Source organism: Hetaerina americana, unplaced genomic scaffold (genome assembly GCF_022747635.1).
Source record: "Hetaerina americana unplaced genomic scaffold, ioHetAmer1.1.p SCAF_16, whole genome shotgun sequence".
NCBI classification, from domain to species: Eukaryota; Metazoa; Arthropoda; class Insecta; order Odonata; family Calopterygidae; genus Hetaerina; species Hetaerina americana.
The window spans coordinates 6,029,777-6,046,221 of NW_027286719.1; positions in this window are offsets into that span (position 1 = coordinate 6,029,777).

The window sequence follows — 16,445 nt, forward strand, 5'->3', positions numbered from 1 at the left end:
AGTAAGCTAATGCCGACACCGGGTTTCTCTCCACCCTTCATCCTTTCCTGTCCATCCCCTATGGCGCAAATGACCTCGGCAGTCGGTCGCCGCCCCTAAATACTACTACTACTCCTTATCCACAAAATGCTTATCCACATCTTTCCTGCTTCCCCTGAATTTCTCCCAACCCTCTCCACCCTGACTACCACTTCCTTTTTTGTTTTCCTTTCTGTGCATTTCACCTTTTCCATCCTTCTCCACACACACTTTTCCGAAGTCTCCAATCTATGTGTACCAAAGAGCCATGTTTCCATGCCACACAAAACCGTGCGCCACAGCAAAGTTTTTGAGTCTTTTCTCAACAGCCTTGCTCAATGTCCCCATCATCACACCCCCTCCCCTCCTTGTGAAAGAGTCACCTAATGCAAGCCTCCTCCTGATGTCCCAACTGCTTTGATCATCTTGGTCCAGAGCACTTCTGAGTTGGGTAAACTGTTCCGACCACTCTAATTTTTTCACTCCTATTTTAAAATTAAGTTACCCTTCCTCTTCCTCACAAGGGCGAGTGATACATAATTTTTATTTTCAAATGCAATCCAAATGCTTTCAACTGTCGATGGCACTGTTTATATCTGTGGACCTATTGGATAATATGAGGAGGGTACATGATTTTCTTTCATAAAGCGATGTGATAGCTCTTTGATTATGTAGACCTCCAAATATTGGCTGTTGTGATGATAAGAGAGCTAGGAATTCTTTCACACTCTTTTTAAGATTAGAATCGATCTTTCAGAATTACATTACCGCTGGGAATGTGTTACTGCTATAGGTTACTGACTTGGCATCTGCTTGTTTTCTTCTAAGGTCATCTGTTGCTTCATATATAAGGTTTGTATAATAAGTATCGGTAACAATATTTTTCTGATGTGTGTTCGGGAAGTGCTGAATTCAGACTGTTGGTTAATTGTGCACATGATCACAGATCATATGGCACTGATAAGATAACAATGCACACCATTATCACTGAAAATTTGGCGATGCGAAAGATCTGTGCTAATGTCGTCCTGTTGGTCTTGACGGACGACCAAGAGCAGAGTCAAGCGTCTGCCTGTGAAGACCTGCATCTGCATTGTGACAAATCCCCAAGCCCTCAACAGTCCCACCTTGGCACCAATAGATTATTTCCTTCTCCCAAAAGTGAAATCCTTCCTCAAAGGATGCCACCATGGGGCCATAAGTGCTCTCAAGGAAACTTTGCTTGCATGTGTACCATTAAGGACCTTCCGTAATCCACTCACCAGGGAGTCTGCGAGTTGTGGAGGAGCCAATGGCAAAAGTGTGTTGACCCTCAAAGGATGTGCTTTGAAGATTTTGAGGCATTGTAGCAATATCTGAAATAAATCTCAAATTCCTAAATTTTTCCCAATGCTTTTCATACAAACCATGAATATAAACCTTTACTTTTTGAGCTGCTAGCATCTGCTAACTAGACTGTGACCAAGTGGTCATCTTTGTTTCAAAACAAAGGAGAGTATATGAAAATGAATCAAGGGGAGCAGATCTCCAATTATTGAATTAATTTTGTTAACTTCAGCTCGCAGAAGTGAATTTCGGTTAAAGAGAGCACACCTTCTAGGTGTAATACCAGTGAGGTATCTTTCATGTTGATGGTTAGTTATGGTGGTGAAGTTTCTTAAGGATGCATAATTTATTCATGTCACATAGATGATTAACTTGAAACATGAATATATTTGCATCAACCTCAAACTGGTGAACCCTTTTGTGATATCATATTCCCACAATTAAATTGGTGAAGCACACTTGTACAAACTAAATATTAGTGCATTAGGTCCATGAATTATGGAAAAAGTGAGAGAAGCAAGTTTTTTATATACAGCTTAGCGTCTACCCTTGAACAACCAGACTTCTACTAAACACTGAATGGTTTCAATTGGGCTTCTTTAAATGGTTCTCTTGTGATTAAGAACACAATATTGAATTGTGGTTGAAGTGCTATAATGCAGAAGATCACGCTGTATGGAGTACAATAAATGTTATTTGCAGACAATGGCCATTGACTTCTCAGTTGAGTTCTGGGTTTTCTAAAAGAATATCTTAATGAACATTAAACCACCAAATAGTGTTATGCTGATAGATGGCCTCCTCTCCTCTAACGCGGAGGAAAGCAAGACTTTTCAACCCTAATTTCTAGGTTCTCTGATGGCTATTGTCAGGTTGCACAGGGACTTCAATATTTTGAAAAAATCATTTGATAGCACAACTGCCAGGTCTTAAGAGCAGGTTGAATTGATGACTTCTGCTTTAGTCATTCTAAGATAGTTTTCAGTTTTGAAATATGACAAAAAATATTTTGATCAAATATTGAGCATACTTTCCGGTGGGCATCATAATTTGGATATTTTTCCTTGATACATTGCCTCCATATTTTTACAGTTAAAAATGTGGAAAAGATTTTTGATGCTGTGATAAGTAATATTTTTGAGTTTTGAAGGCCAAGTGAAGGGAGAGAGAAAGAAATGCTAAAATTACCAGCTCTGTGGGAGATTTCCCTGGAAGGAGGGTGTGGGTGATAGTGCTGTTATTAATCAATGAGGAAGAGGTAAGACTAAAATTGTAGACTGGAAGAATTTCCTTAGGGGTGGTTCTGGAATAGCATGGAATATTATCTCATATAATACCTCAAAAACTCACCCTATTTGGAAAGCCCTGTTTTACAACAAGAACAATTTTGTGCAAGGAAATCCAGATTAAGGAAGTCTTAAATTTCCTGGGGAATTTTGCCCATGGACGTCCAGTTGTAATGTTTTTTGTGCAGTTTGGGATGCATGTTATACATACCAATGTGCAATTGTTACTTGGCGGATGTTATTTTGGTAACATATAGGCTTATATGTCTGTGAAAAGAGCCCATAGAACAAGATAGTGCTTGCCAGTGGAACTTGATGACAAATGAGATTGTACGAAGGGTGAAAGGTATGTATGAAGAAGGTGAGGGTGGGCTTCAAATTTAAAATTTGGGAGCCTAAAGGGAAGACTTAAACTCGCATGAAGGTTGAAGATGCTGCGGAAACACTATTTATTTTTATTGTTATAAGCTCCAATGGGCGGACCATTTTCTATCGTATCAGAACTCGCTACCAACCCAGATTTAGGACGTCTGGAAAGGGACCAGGAGATCTCGATGTGTCCAAATTTGTTGATAATGATGATATTGAATGTTTGAATAATGATATTTTAATGAATAATGTTTTTATATACTCTGGTAATTCTATTGATATGGTTACTGATGTTAATAACTGGTCTTTTATTGCTAGACATGTATAAAAAGGCCGGTAACATCTTATAGAGCATTTTTGATTCCAATTCAAAATCATATGGCCAGATTCATTGATGACATCTCCCCATGGACAGGGGACATATTCAACCATCCTTTTCATTATGTAGTGCAGCTCAAGCATTGCATAGAGCACCTAATGACTCGAGGAAGGTAAAAATATATTTAAAATCAGGATTTTTTTTTGCTTCAATTGTATGCAACCTAATGATGATTTTATGTAATCTACATGAATAATAACTATTGCACCTTCAATTGGTTGCCAATGGTCATATCATGGCCATAATATGATGCAGCATTGTGCAATGGTGATCGTTAAGGAAAGTCATCATAAATTCAAGCTAAATATGATTCCACATCTGGATGACTGGTTGATATTTCCAATTGAAGATGATGCATCAGTGGACCTAGTGCAAGAATTCATACAGTTCCAGCTAGGTATAACCATTAACTTCCAGAAAAGCACGTCAACTCCAACACATGAAATAGTTTACTTAAGTGTAAAAAATTAATAGAAGGTGTAATTAAGTTCAATGACTGCAAGGCTCGGCAAAAAAGCTTAAGAAATGAAGGGTGGAGCAGAATTGACTCCCTAGTTCCAAAAAATCACTTAAGAGTGCACAGGTTACTTAGTGGAGTCGAAGCAGTGGGGTTAGCTGGGGGAAACAACGCCATTTTTAGTAGTCGCCATGCAGTGCTCTGGTGAGCACCGAGGCTTTGTCATTGAAATGTTCTTTACGAACAATGATAGTTCAGTGGCGACGCAGAGAGCGCCGTGGTCTAGCAATGAAGTGCATTTTCACCTCTCCGGCTCAGCAAAATATTTGTTACTGAGCAACTGACAACCTTTGCAAACTTCACCCAAGACCTATTCATAGCCCCAAAGTGTCAGGTTGGTATGCTGTGTCCTCCATAGACATTGTTGGGCCCTCCTTTTTTGAATCTCGAGGTTCAACTGTTACTGTGAACTGCGTGCGCTATTGTAAGATGCTGGAGAGCTCATCACTCCCCTAAATGGAAGGGTGTGGTGAAGAATATGACGCAGAAGGCTTTTGGTTTCAACCGCATGGTGCCACGGCTCATACCGCCCATCGCTCACGCCAAATCCAGCGGAACAATTTCCCAGCCCCCCCATCTCCTTACGTGGGGATGTTTCATAGCCCCCTCGCTCCCCGGATTTGAGCCCATCTGATTTAATTCTTGTGGGATATCTCTAAACTGAGGCTTCCAAAGTTCGACCAGGACCTTGGAGACTCTTAAGGAGGCAATTATAGATATCATGGCTGAAATAATGCAAAATATGGCGAGAAGAGTTTTTGAAAACTTTTTTGAAAAACACAGCATGTGGATCGCTCACCAAGGTTGGGTTGGATGAAAAAATTTTCAAAACCCAATGAAAATGAAATGCATTGAATAAAACCTTTTTTTAATTATCTTGGTTGGTTTTTTTACAATTCACCCGTCAAATCAGGGAGTCCATTCTGCTCCACCCTGTGCATTAAAATAATCCCACAATGCTCATACAAAAATCTACAAAAGATTGTGGTTTAAGTTACATGGATGTTTTATATTCTTTTCCTTCCTCAGTTCCTTATGAGGGAAATTTTTAAAAGGGACGTGAATTGGTAGAAATATATAATTTGTCGCATACCACTATAAGATGTTATTATCTTGTTCACTCGAGAAACAGCTCCGAATATATTCCGATGCTACGCCATCCACTTTCACCTGTGTTATACCTTAATTAAGCATATCCAATGAATGCTATGCACTCCACTCCTATGATATAAACCTCATGGAATGTATGCGTTGGCTGCATGGCACTCTTGGTAAGGATAATGAATACAATGTGATTCATAATTATATGGATAACTATGTGGCATTATACTCTTTACTCTAAGGCAGAGTAGTGCTTTAAATATTCTATTGTGAGCAAATTATGTGTACATAAGTTAAAAAGAGTAGAGGTCAGCACCCTCCCATGGACGACAACCTTGATGTGGTGCAAGGGCTCGCTTCTGATGGCCTCTGGAGCTGTGCTGGTGACACCAGTGATAATAGCTCCTGGTAGGTCACCCATGGCAGATACTACCTTGATCAAAAAGTTCCCGGAATAACCACCGTGTGGCGCTCCCATCGTTCCGATTTGAGTTCTGTTTTTTTTGTTAAATGGGTACATCTGTTGTTGATATTCCCTTTAAATCTTAGTGTCATAACTTGACATTTGCAAAAGTTACGTAGCCAAGAGTACATCTATCTCTGTGTGTGTTGGCGATTTTTTACAATTGCAGAAATGGATTTAAATTTGCAACAACGAACTTGTATTAAATTTTGCGTAAAAAACGGATTTAGTGGCGCACGGACGTTGGAAATGTTGGAAAAGTGTTTCGGCAACGATTCTCCCAAAAAAACGGTCGTTTACCAGTGGCACGAGCGGTTCAGAAGTGGTCGTGAGTCAATCGAAGATGATGAACGCAGTGGCAGACCATCGACATCGAAAGTCGGTGAAAAAATTGATAAAGTAAAAGAAATGTTGGTCAATAACCGCAAATTAACCATCAGAGAAATAGCGGAGGACTTGAACATTGCCTATGGATCCGCCCAAGACATTGTGGTTAATGATTTGGGTTTCCGTTTTGTAGCAGCAAAGTTGGTGCCAAAAGACCTCAATTTCATGCAAAAAAGAGACCGTGTTGACGTCGCAAAAGACATGATTTGCGAGGCTGAATCCGATCCCACATTCATCAAAAGGATCATTACTGGAGACGAGACGTGGGTTTATGAGTACGACACGCAATCCAGACATCAGGCAAGTGAATGGCGTTCACCAAATGAGCCGAGACCAAAAAAACCACGTCGTTTTCAGTCAAAAAAGAAGGCAATGCTGACGGTTTTCATGGATTACAACGGTGTAGTGCATCATGAATTTTTGCCAGAAGGCCAGACAGTAAACAAAGAGTATTATTTGGGCGTTATGAGACGTTTGCGTGAAGCAATTCGCCGAAAGAGACCAGAAATGTGGGCAGAAAACTCGTGGATTTTGCACCATGATAACGCACCGTCGCACAGTGCTATCATTATTCGTAATTTTTTGACGAAAAATGCAACAAATACCATCCAACAGCCACCGAATTCACCTGATTTGGCTCCCTGTGACTTCTTTCTGTTCAATCGAGTTAAAAAAACCATTACGGGGAACGCGTTTTAGCAGCCGAGAGGAAGTAATGGAAAAATCGCAGGAAGCACTGATGGACATACCGAAAACCGAATATAAAAAATGTTTCGAGGATTGGATCAAGCGCTGGCATAAGTGTGTTGCAGTCGATGGGGATTACTTTGAAGGGGACAATATAGATTTAGATGAATAAACTTGTATTTTTAATTTTCTGAATAAATTCCGGGAAATTTTTGATCAAGGTAGTAAGTCAAAGGTTAGGAGCCAGATTAAAGGTGGTAGGTGCAGTGTCCATTCCTCAGGTTGCAAAGGCATCTAGCCGCTGCGGGGTGAGTGATGGTGTCATGTTAAAAACACTTTTGAGGAAGGAAACGGGAAACCATCTATATTATTATTTCCAAGACTTTTATGATGCACAGCATAGAGAAAATCAGTCCTGGCATCTACAAGACTCGACCCAATCACCCATATGTCGTGCCCGGCAGCGGGAGAGGCAGGGCTTCTGGGGTCATTGTTTCACAAAATCCTTGCAAAGCAAAACCAATAGCATCAGCACAGAACATGCACACATTCCATGTATACCAACACCATTTATGGTTTTGGTATACATGGGAAATGCTAGGAGACTAGGATCAGCTTAGGAGAAAGGGATCAGTTAGATAATATTATAGCAAGGCAAAGATTTAAGAACAGCATGATCAATTCACAGTTTCCCGGAAGCAAATGCAGACTCCGATCACAATTTAGTTGTTGTGAAGTGTAGTGTCTTATTCAGAAAGATAAGGGTGGGGAGGTGGGTTAGGAAATGGGATGTGGCAGCATTAACAGGATTGAAAAGCAGGGAGTATCAGCAGGCTGTAGAGATAATCGTGAGTGAGGGAAAGGAGCTGAGCACAATCGAGGAATTATGGGAATTTATCCGAAATGAGATATCGAAAGCCACAAAAGAAACTATAGGAATTGTTAATAGGAAAAGGACAAGCAAATCGTGGATGAGATGACCGGAAAGATGTATGAGAGAAGGAAATGGAAGAATGTAAACACAAGAGTTAGGCAAAGGGATGTAAAAAGAGTTAGATAATAAATTGAAATGGGTAACAAATAGTGCAAAAGAAGCATGGTGTGAGACAGTGCGAGGATATGGAAAGTTTGCAGAAGTAGGGTGAAATTTGTGCACTATATGAGAAGGTTAAAATACTATAGGGAAGCAAGAAGGGAAAATCTGAAGAACAATGTATTTTTCCACTGTTCTTAAGTTTGGTACTACTAAGTATCTAAGACAGAAAGTGAGCAATTTTATCTAGCCAATTATAATCTAGTTAGTCTTTATTGCAGAACACATTGCAAAAATGGAGGTACAGCTATTCTTGTCAGAAATAATATTAAAGCCAAAACACAATCCTTTACTTCATTTCTAAATGAGGAAAAAAACTTTGAGCATTCTGTCGTTGAAATCTATCTTCTTAATGGTAGTATTTTTATAGTTTGTTTCTATAGATCTCCAAGCGGCCTTGAAGATGTATTCTTAAATAAATTAGATACTCTTATTGGGTTACTTAAAAACAAAAAGAAACCAGTTTTAATATGTGGTGATTTTAATATAGATTTCTTGAAAAATTCCTACATTAAACGTGATTTACTTGCTATTCTGTGCTCTCATGATATGACAGAAACGATTAAAGATCCAACAAGGATCAACTCATGTCTTGATCAATTCATAATTGGGAATGACTTTCATGAAAAGTCCTCTGAAGTTATTTGTACAGGACTTTCTGATCACAAAGCAATTCTCTTATCCCTATCACATGACGATGGACACCATAAAAAGTTAAATGCAGAAATTGTTTATAAAAGGACATATGATCCTTATAGTCTTCAATATTTTAATGCATTATTGTCAAAAGAAACATGGGAGGATATTATTTACCCTAATGATCTTGATACTAAAGTTGACAGCTTATCAATATCATTACTTATTACCATGATTTAGCATTTCACCTTAAAAAATTGTCAAGCATAATAAAAGTAAACCTGAAAATAGTCCTTGGTTAACAAGAGGAATAATTATTTCTTGTGATAGAAAAAGAGCATTGTATAAGCAATGTATTGATTCTAATGATCCAGAGTTAATAAAATACTACAAAAGTTATTGTAAAATTTTAAGAACTACCATTACTCTAGCAAAAAAGCTGTATACCAGCTCATTGATAACAACATCATCTAATAAATCTAAGACTATCTGGAAAGTAGTGAAACAGGAAACAGGGAAAAATAAAATTAATAGCAACACAATATCTAAAATATGTTATAATGGCACAACAATAACAAGTGTCCAAAAAATTTTAGACATTTTCAATGATTACTTTGCCCAAGTAAGTGTCAATCAAACTCCCAAACAGTCACCCACTAACACAGGTACTTCTAAAATGGTCATCAATTCCTCCTCTATATATCTAGAACCTGTTACTAAAAATGAAATATTGAGGATAATCAATCAGTTAAATAATAAATATTCATGTGGCCCTGATGGTATACCTGATGCTGTTATAAAAAGTTGTGCCACCTTTATTGCTGAACCACTGACTGAAATTTGTAATCTTTCCCTAAGTGCTGGTCAATTCCCCTCCAAATTTAAAGTTGCAAAAATTAAAGCTCTGTTTAAAAAAGGAGAGAAGGAAAACATTGAGAATTATAGACCAATTTCCTTACTTTCAGGTTTCTCCAAAATTTTGGAGAAGGTCATGTATCTGAGATTGATTTCCTTTTTCGATAAATCCTCTGTCATTGACAATCATCAATTTGGCTTCAGAAGGAATAAGTCCAATATTAATGGCCTTTTCTCATTTACAAGGAATATATGGAATGCCTTAGATAGTAATATTCATGTTGCAGGGCTTTTTATTGATTTAAAAAAAGCTTTTGATACAGTTAACCATGGAATTCTTTTAAAAAAATTAGAAACATATGGTATAAGAGGCAATGCAAAGGACTGGTTTAAATCATATTTAACTGATAGGTCACAATATATTGAAATGAATTCATCTGTATCAAGTACAACTTCTGTTATTTGCGGAGTTCCGCAGGGTTCCATTCTTGGACCACTACTATTTTTAGTCTTCATAAATGATTTACCTGCAAATTTACCACTCTCCAATACAATACTATTTGCTGATGATACTAACTCAATTTTTAATAACCATAATCCCATTCAGTTGATGAACGAGGTAACAGAAACTACACACAATTTGATGAACTGGCTCACTGACAATAAGCTATCTTTAAATGTTAGTAAAACCCATTATTTAAATTTCAATCTCAAGAAGAAGTTAATAAATTTTAATCCAATAATTAACAGTTGCCCCATAAAAGAACTAAAGGTAACAAAGTTTTTAGGTATTTGGATTGACTCTAATCTTTCATGGGAGGAACATATTAATAAATCAACTCCAAAACTGGCACAAATCTGTCATGCATTCCGTGTACTCAAGGAAATCATTTGCATTAAGGTATTGAGAACTATATATTTTGGCTATGTGCAGTCAATTCTCAATTATGGTATTCCCTTTTGGGGCTCCTCTATCTTCCTTCCAAAATTATTTAAAATGCAAAAAAAGATTATTCGCATAATAACTAATTCTAATAATAGAGCTCTCAGTAAACCTATTTTTGAAAAACTAGAAATCTTACCTCATCCTTGTATGTACATTCTTGAAACAGTGTCTCTTATTAACAAAAATCAAGATGTGTTTATTAAAAATTGTGACCTTCATAGTCATAATACGAGAAGCCAAAATGCATTCCATGTAAGTCAGCACCGAGTAAATAAAACGATTAAAGGGATAGATCATCAGGGAATACTTATGTACAATAAATTGCCTGCTTATATTAAAAATATCAAAAGTTCCTTTAAATTCAAGTGTGCCGTGAAAAAACTACTTTCATGTAAATTATTCTATAGTGTAGATGATTTTCTAATGCATACCATTTTAAATGTATAATTGGAATGTGTTAATCCCAAAAAATTGTAAATTGTATGTATTTGTATTTTTCATATTGTTTTGATATTTTGCATAATGTTTTTTTTATTGATATGAAGTGTAAAACATGTACTGACAAAGCCATGCATAGTTCTATGCTTATGGTGAATGAATAAATTGAATTGAATTGAATACTAGTTTCAACACTTAGACGTCATCATCAGGTACAAATTAGTCAAGGGGCGATCCATATATTTACCATTCAATTGGGGGAAGGGGTGGGTGATAGAGGGGGGCAGGTAGGGGAAAGAGGTGGGGTTGTGGCTGGCATTGATGGGAAGGAGGAGAGGGGATTAGGGAGAGGTGTTCAAACAAAATTTTGTTTCTCCTCCCTTCGGACCATGACTGTTTGGATGGAATTGACCGCAGCTTGACTAATTTCTACCTGATGATGATGCCTAAGCATTGAAATTAGCAGTACAAAAATAAAGAACGGTGGAAAAATATATAGTGTTCTTCATTTAATGAACATGAACTTCCACAGAGTTGAGCCAGAAACAATCGAATACCGATAAAATCTGTGTTCATAATTAGAGTTAAGTTGGGAAAAATACTAGTTGAGCCAGAAAAGATCCAAGAAAGATGGATGGAATATGGCAAAGAACTTAGGCCAGCAACATTGGACATAGAAAGAGAATATGACATAGGTGGATGAAGATAGCTTAGGTTCAGGCTTACTCAATGATTAGATAGAAAGGGCATTGAGGGAAATGAAATCCAAAAAGGCAGTGGGGGGAGGAGGAGGAAGGGTCTTTATGGATTATTTGCAGCATATATTAGAGCCAGGAGTCTGTGAAATCAATGTTAGAGTGGACACCACTGAAAAATCCAGCCACCACTGGGATTTGAACCTGGGCCCTCAGAGTGGGCAGCCAGTGCTTTAACCACTACATCATCCCAATCCTTGAAAGTATTAACCGTTGATGAACAGTTAAATGGTTGACCACAAAAAATAATATAGTTCTCAAAAAATGCTGGTCAGTTTCATTCAAATTTTTTAATGAAAACTGTGATATATGGTTATTGATTTTCTATGTATAGTATAAAATTTCCTAAAAAAGTAATTTTTAAAAATTTTTCCATGGCTGTATTTTTCTGAGTGGCCCTTTTTGATGCATTGAGTGGGATGCTATTGAACCTGAAAAATCTAGTTTTAAAAACCTGCAAAATCTGGGAAAAATCTAAAATTTCAAAAACTCTTAGTACCCTGATGAGTGAACATTAACTCAATTTTTCCCGGCTCAACTTTGTGGAAGTTCATGTTCATTAAATGAAAAGCACAATGTAGATTTCCACTGTTCTTTATTTACGTACAACTAGTTTCAACGCTTAGGCATCATCATCAGGTACCTGATGATGATGCCTAAGCATTGAAACTAGTTGTGCATAAATAAAGAACAGTGGAAATGTACATTGTGCTCTTCATTTAATTAACTTAGCACATTGAACTGAAATGATTCTTGCTGTGCAATGATCATGCATTTCCCAGAGTTGATTGCTATGTATATTCCATTTTTGTCCTGTGGGTTGCATACTCAAATATTTTACACACCAGAATCTTCATGTGTTGATGGCATGGTCCAAGGTATAAAAATCCCCCCTTCGCAATCAGCGCATTTTAATTTTTTGTAGATGAGGAATGATTAAGACTAATCGTCCTATAAAATGATGACTCATTATTTTTCACAGCCACTAATTAAACCATCATTTATATTTTCCATTCGTGAAATGAGTTTAATTATCTGCTTTCAAAGGGGTCATTAGCATCTATTAGCAATTTACCTCTAGTTGTTTGTTGCTGTCTTGCTTATTAAATTCTATCACAGCCCCCGGAAGGGCTATCTGAATTCTATCATACCGTTGTTTCAAGAACTATTAAAACATTATGTAAAGACACTGGTCTTAATATTCTGAATTTATTATCACAAGCTTATGATTTCTACAAAAAATGGCCCTTGAGTATGGCCAGGAAGGCTCATTGGCATCATAAATATGCTTGCATTGGCATAATTATTTTAAATTAGGTAATGCAACTGTTGAAATTTTTAATTTGTATTTTGATACACTGCTCAGTTATACTGTTGTTGCAGTAAACGTACATCTTAAATGCCCTTTTTTGTCCATACTAAAAAGAAAGACGCGTACTTTTCCACAGATTTTATTATACGGTACAACGCGTTTCACCGACTTGCGGCATCATCAGGTACAAATTTGCGAAACAGACAGAGCAAGAATATATACCCTCAGGACAGAATGGGGGCGGGGAGAGTTGGAAGGGCCTGAGAGGGGTGGGGGCTCTCGGGTGCGTTGATGGGTTGTTTTGACCATTTCCAGGCTAGTTTCTCGGAGAGGAGTGGGGAGGGGTATGGGAACAATTGCTCGTTACAAAGGGTCAAAGGGCAAATTTGTACCTCATGATGCCGCAAGTCGGTGAAACGCGTTGTACCGTATAATAAAATCTGTGGAAAAGTACGCGTCTTTCTTTTTAGTATGGATATTAAATACTTCCACGAAGTGAAGCCTGAAACGAGAGAATATATGCCCTTTTTTGTAATTATTATCCCTAAGTAGCTATCTATTTTCGGAAAGTAGTTCATCACCCAAGCTCTGAAACACTCTGTTGGAGGTTCACTGGAACCATTTAGCACTATGGGTCTTTAGCTTATATTAATTCTCTCCTGTGTTCTCAGTGTAAGATTCAACATGAGATAAGATATATTCAGCCTAGGGCCATGGCTTCCTACAGCCAAATTCACTTTGCGGTAGAGGAGTCTCCATGGACTGGTAAAATTCCCAGTTGGGTTAGTGAAGAATGTAGCTGTGATATGGGATCGTTAGAGGCTTAATGTCACCATGTGCCATCAATCGAAGGATTGGTTCGTGGGAGCACTCCAAACTCTCCCATTCCCATCCAAACTTTTTATTCCCTCACAGCTCCCATTGTCGATATTTTTCATTACCTGCTTCTTATAGTTTATTTATATATTCAGGCTGATGAATATTTCATCATAAACAAAGGAGAGCATAATAATACTGTCTGCACTTGAATTGTGAATAATTTTTGATTACTTGAAGAGATAATTTGTTCATTCACAAAATTGTATCCCTCAGTTTATTACCGTGTTCACCATCCAATGAAATACACTGCGATATTCCAGGTTAGATTTTATGAAAAATATTTGGATCAGTCGTAAGAGGATCAAAGTATTTTAATTTTAACAGTTTTTACATGCAGAACATGGTATTGCAGCATTGAAAAATTCGCAGGTAAATCAACATTAATTTATTGTATAATTCCAGGAATTGGTTATCACTGCTGCTAAATCATTTCCGCATTTATTTTTACTGGGGTTGTCACTTTATTCATACACAACGTCATCCTTACTTCCAATCATTGCATTGCTGATTTCACATTCTTACAAAGACGGTATAATTGTCCCACTCTTGACTTACCGCCAGGAATAGTTTCGGTCCATCACAAACACTAGGGATCGACGGCTGTTTTATTCTTACCGTCGGCGTGACGTCATTATTGGTGCCTTTTAATCTTTCTTTCGTATCCATGTCGCATTTTTTTTGCTATTGTATATTTGACACGTATGCACAAACAATTTCTCTTCGTGAATCTCTCGTACCATGACGTTTTCCTAGAAAAATCAGCTTTGGCCTATTCAGAGCACATAAACTTAAAAGTTTTTAGCCATACCATCTTCCCATTCCAAAACGTTTTACAGCTGTCTTGTTTCTCTGTCGGAACGTAGTTAACAGCTACAAGTTTAAATGCAATGCTGAATGATAATCTTCTCTCTTAAGATCTGACGAGGTTATCATCATTAACTTTTTATGCGAAGCTTAGTTGCTGTTATTTATTTTAATATACCGAAATTTGTATTAATAGCAACAATTTTCTATGTATTTACGACACTCTCACACTGCTTGAAGTTGAATCCATCGAGAACCCGAGTTTATCGGGAGAGGTACAATGCCGGTATTGGCAGGGGGTCGACATACCCGTTAGCTCAATGCTTGTTAGTGTGGCAGCAGTACCACATGTGAGTCTCGACTGAAAGCACTACGTTGTGTACATTTACGATTAATTTGGAAGTAATTTCAAGGTAAAATTAAAACTCTGTTGCGCGCTACTTGCTCAAAACAGTGAAATTTGCAATTACGGCAACCATTTACTATGCCTGATGGCGGGAAAACTTAGTAGTAAATATTTTTCTGGCGAATCAGCTTGTGGTTTTAAGTCGCAGTCATCCCAGTGTACCCCCAGGCAATCAGCCGCAGGTTGTTTTTTGAGCACATTTTGAAGTAAAAATAATGCGTATTACGAGCTGAGAAAAACGGTAATGTCATCGTGAAACATATCACACATTTAATGAAATTATTATTATAGATAATATACCGGCTAATTAGGTTTTGGATGGACATAAATGGTACAACAACATATCCTTGTCTCTCCTACGAAACAAACCAACGATCGATTCCGCATCTTTCCTTCCTCCCCTCATTGCGTCCAACATCCCTATCCTATTTTTCTCCCTTTCACTTAACTTTTGCCCTCTGTCACAGTCCTCAACATCCCGCTGCCAATTAAAACGCTCCGCATCCATCTTACCGCCTCCTTCGGGTTTCTCACAGCAATCACCTCTCTCTCCAAAAGCCCCCAATCCATGCCTATCATCTTGCTTCAATGACCATTTTTCTACACCATACCAAACCACGCTCCGTAAAAATGTTTTGACCCGACGTTTCTTAGCCTGCTTACTCCACATCCCTGTGAATCCCTCCTCCTTGTGAATGCTTCTCTGCCTTATGCAGTCCTTTTTCTGTGCCCACCGCTTTGTTCATTTTGATCCTAAACATTTTCGGGAGATGTAACTGTTCCACCTCCTCTAGTTTTTGCCATATTTTTATTTCAGCATTTAACTTAGACTTTCTCTTTCTCGAAAACCGCATAAGTATTGTTTTATTTACATTCCTTCTCATCCAATACCTATCGCACAGACTGTCCAATGCTCCCACGAGGGTTTGCAGCCTCTTGGCTAGCTGGCAGCAAACTTAAGCTTCACAACCGAACTGACTTTATCATGAGATTATGTCGTTGTTGATTTCACAATGTTTGCTCCAAGGAAACTGCAGTGTGGGGAGTGGGTGTTCAGGGGCGGGCCGCAACGAACAATAACTCTTTTCTAAGAATTTGGGGTCCCTCAAAAACTTGATTAGTCCGACAAATTTTTAAGACCGAGTAATTTCGAAAGCAAAACTTTGAAAATATGATTTGTTCAAATATTCTTGTTTTATAATAAAACAGTTACTTTCAAACCACCTTTAAAGGGGACGTGAAATATTAAGTATTTTAAAAAATAGGGGGAGATATAGCAGGTTTCCCTTGTGGTTAAACGCGGGCTCTCCGCATTGCCGGATCTTATGCCATCATTCTTTAGCAGGCCTACTCCCTGGAGAGGTGGGAACCCTATTACAAGATTATGACGAATGTGTTGCGTAAATATCTGCTGCATCGGAAAATTCTCCAGTACGGTCCGTGATGGGGTTAATGAGGGTGTCCACGAGGCGATGATCAGCGCGCAAGATGTGGAGGGGTTCCGAAGAGAGGCCAACGCAATTGTTGCGTAATCCATTGTGAGGTGCTCAACCCCGGAAGGGCCTCCGGGCTCAATGAAATCAAGCCGGGAGAGTCCATAATGGAAATGAAAGCATTATTGAGATGAATCTGATTTGTGCCTTGGATCGGAGGGATTAGTTAGTGTTTGAGTGTGATAGAGAAAGAGAGGCTGTGTGGTGTACCCCTATCGACGAATTGCAAAGAGAGAGCATAAGAATTGCAAGGATGCTCTTTTCACAAAAATGTTTTGCATTTCGATCGGTTAGA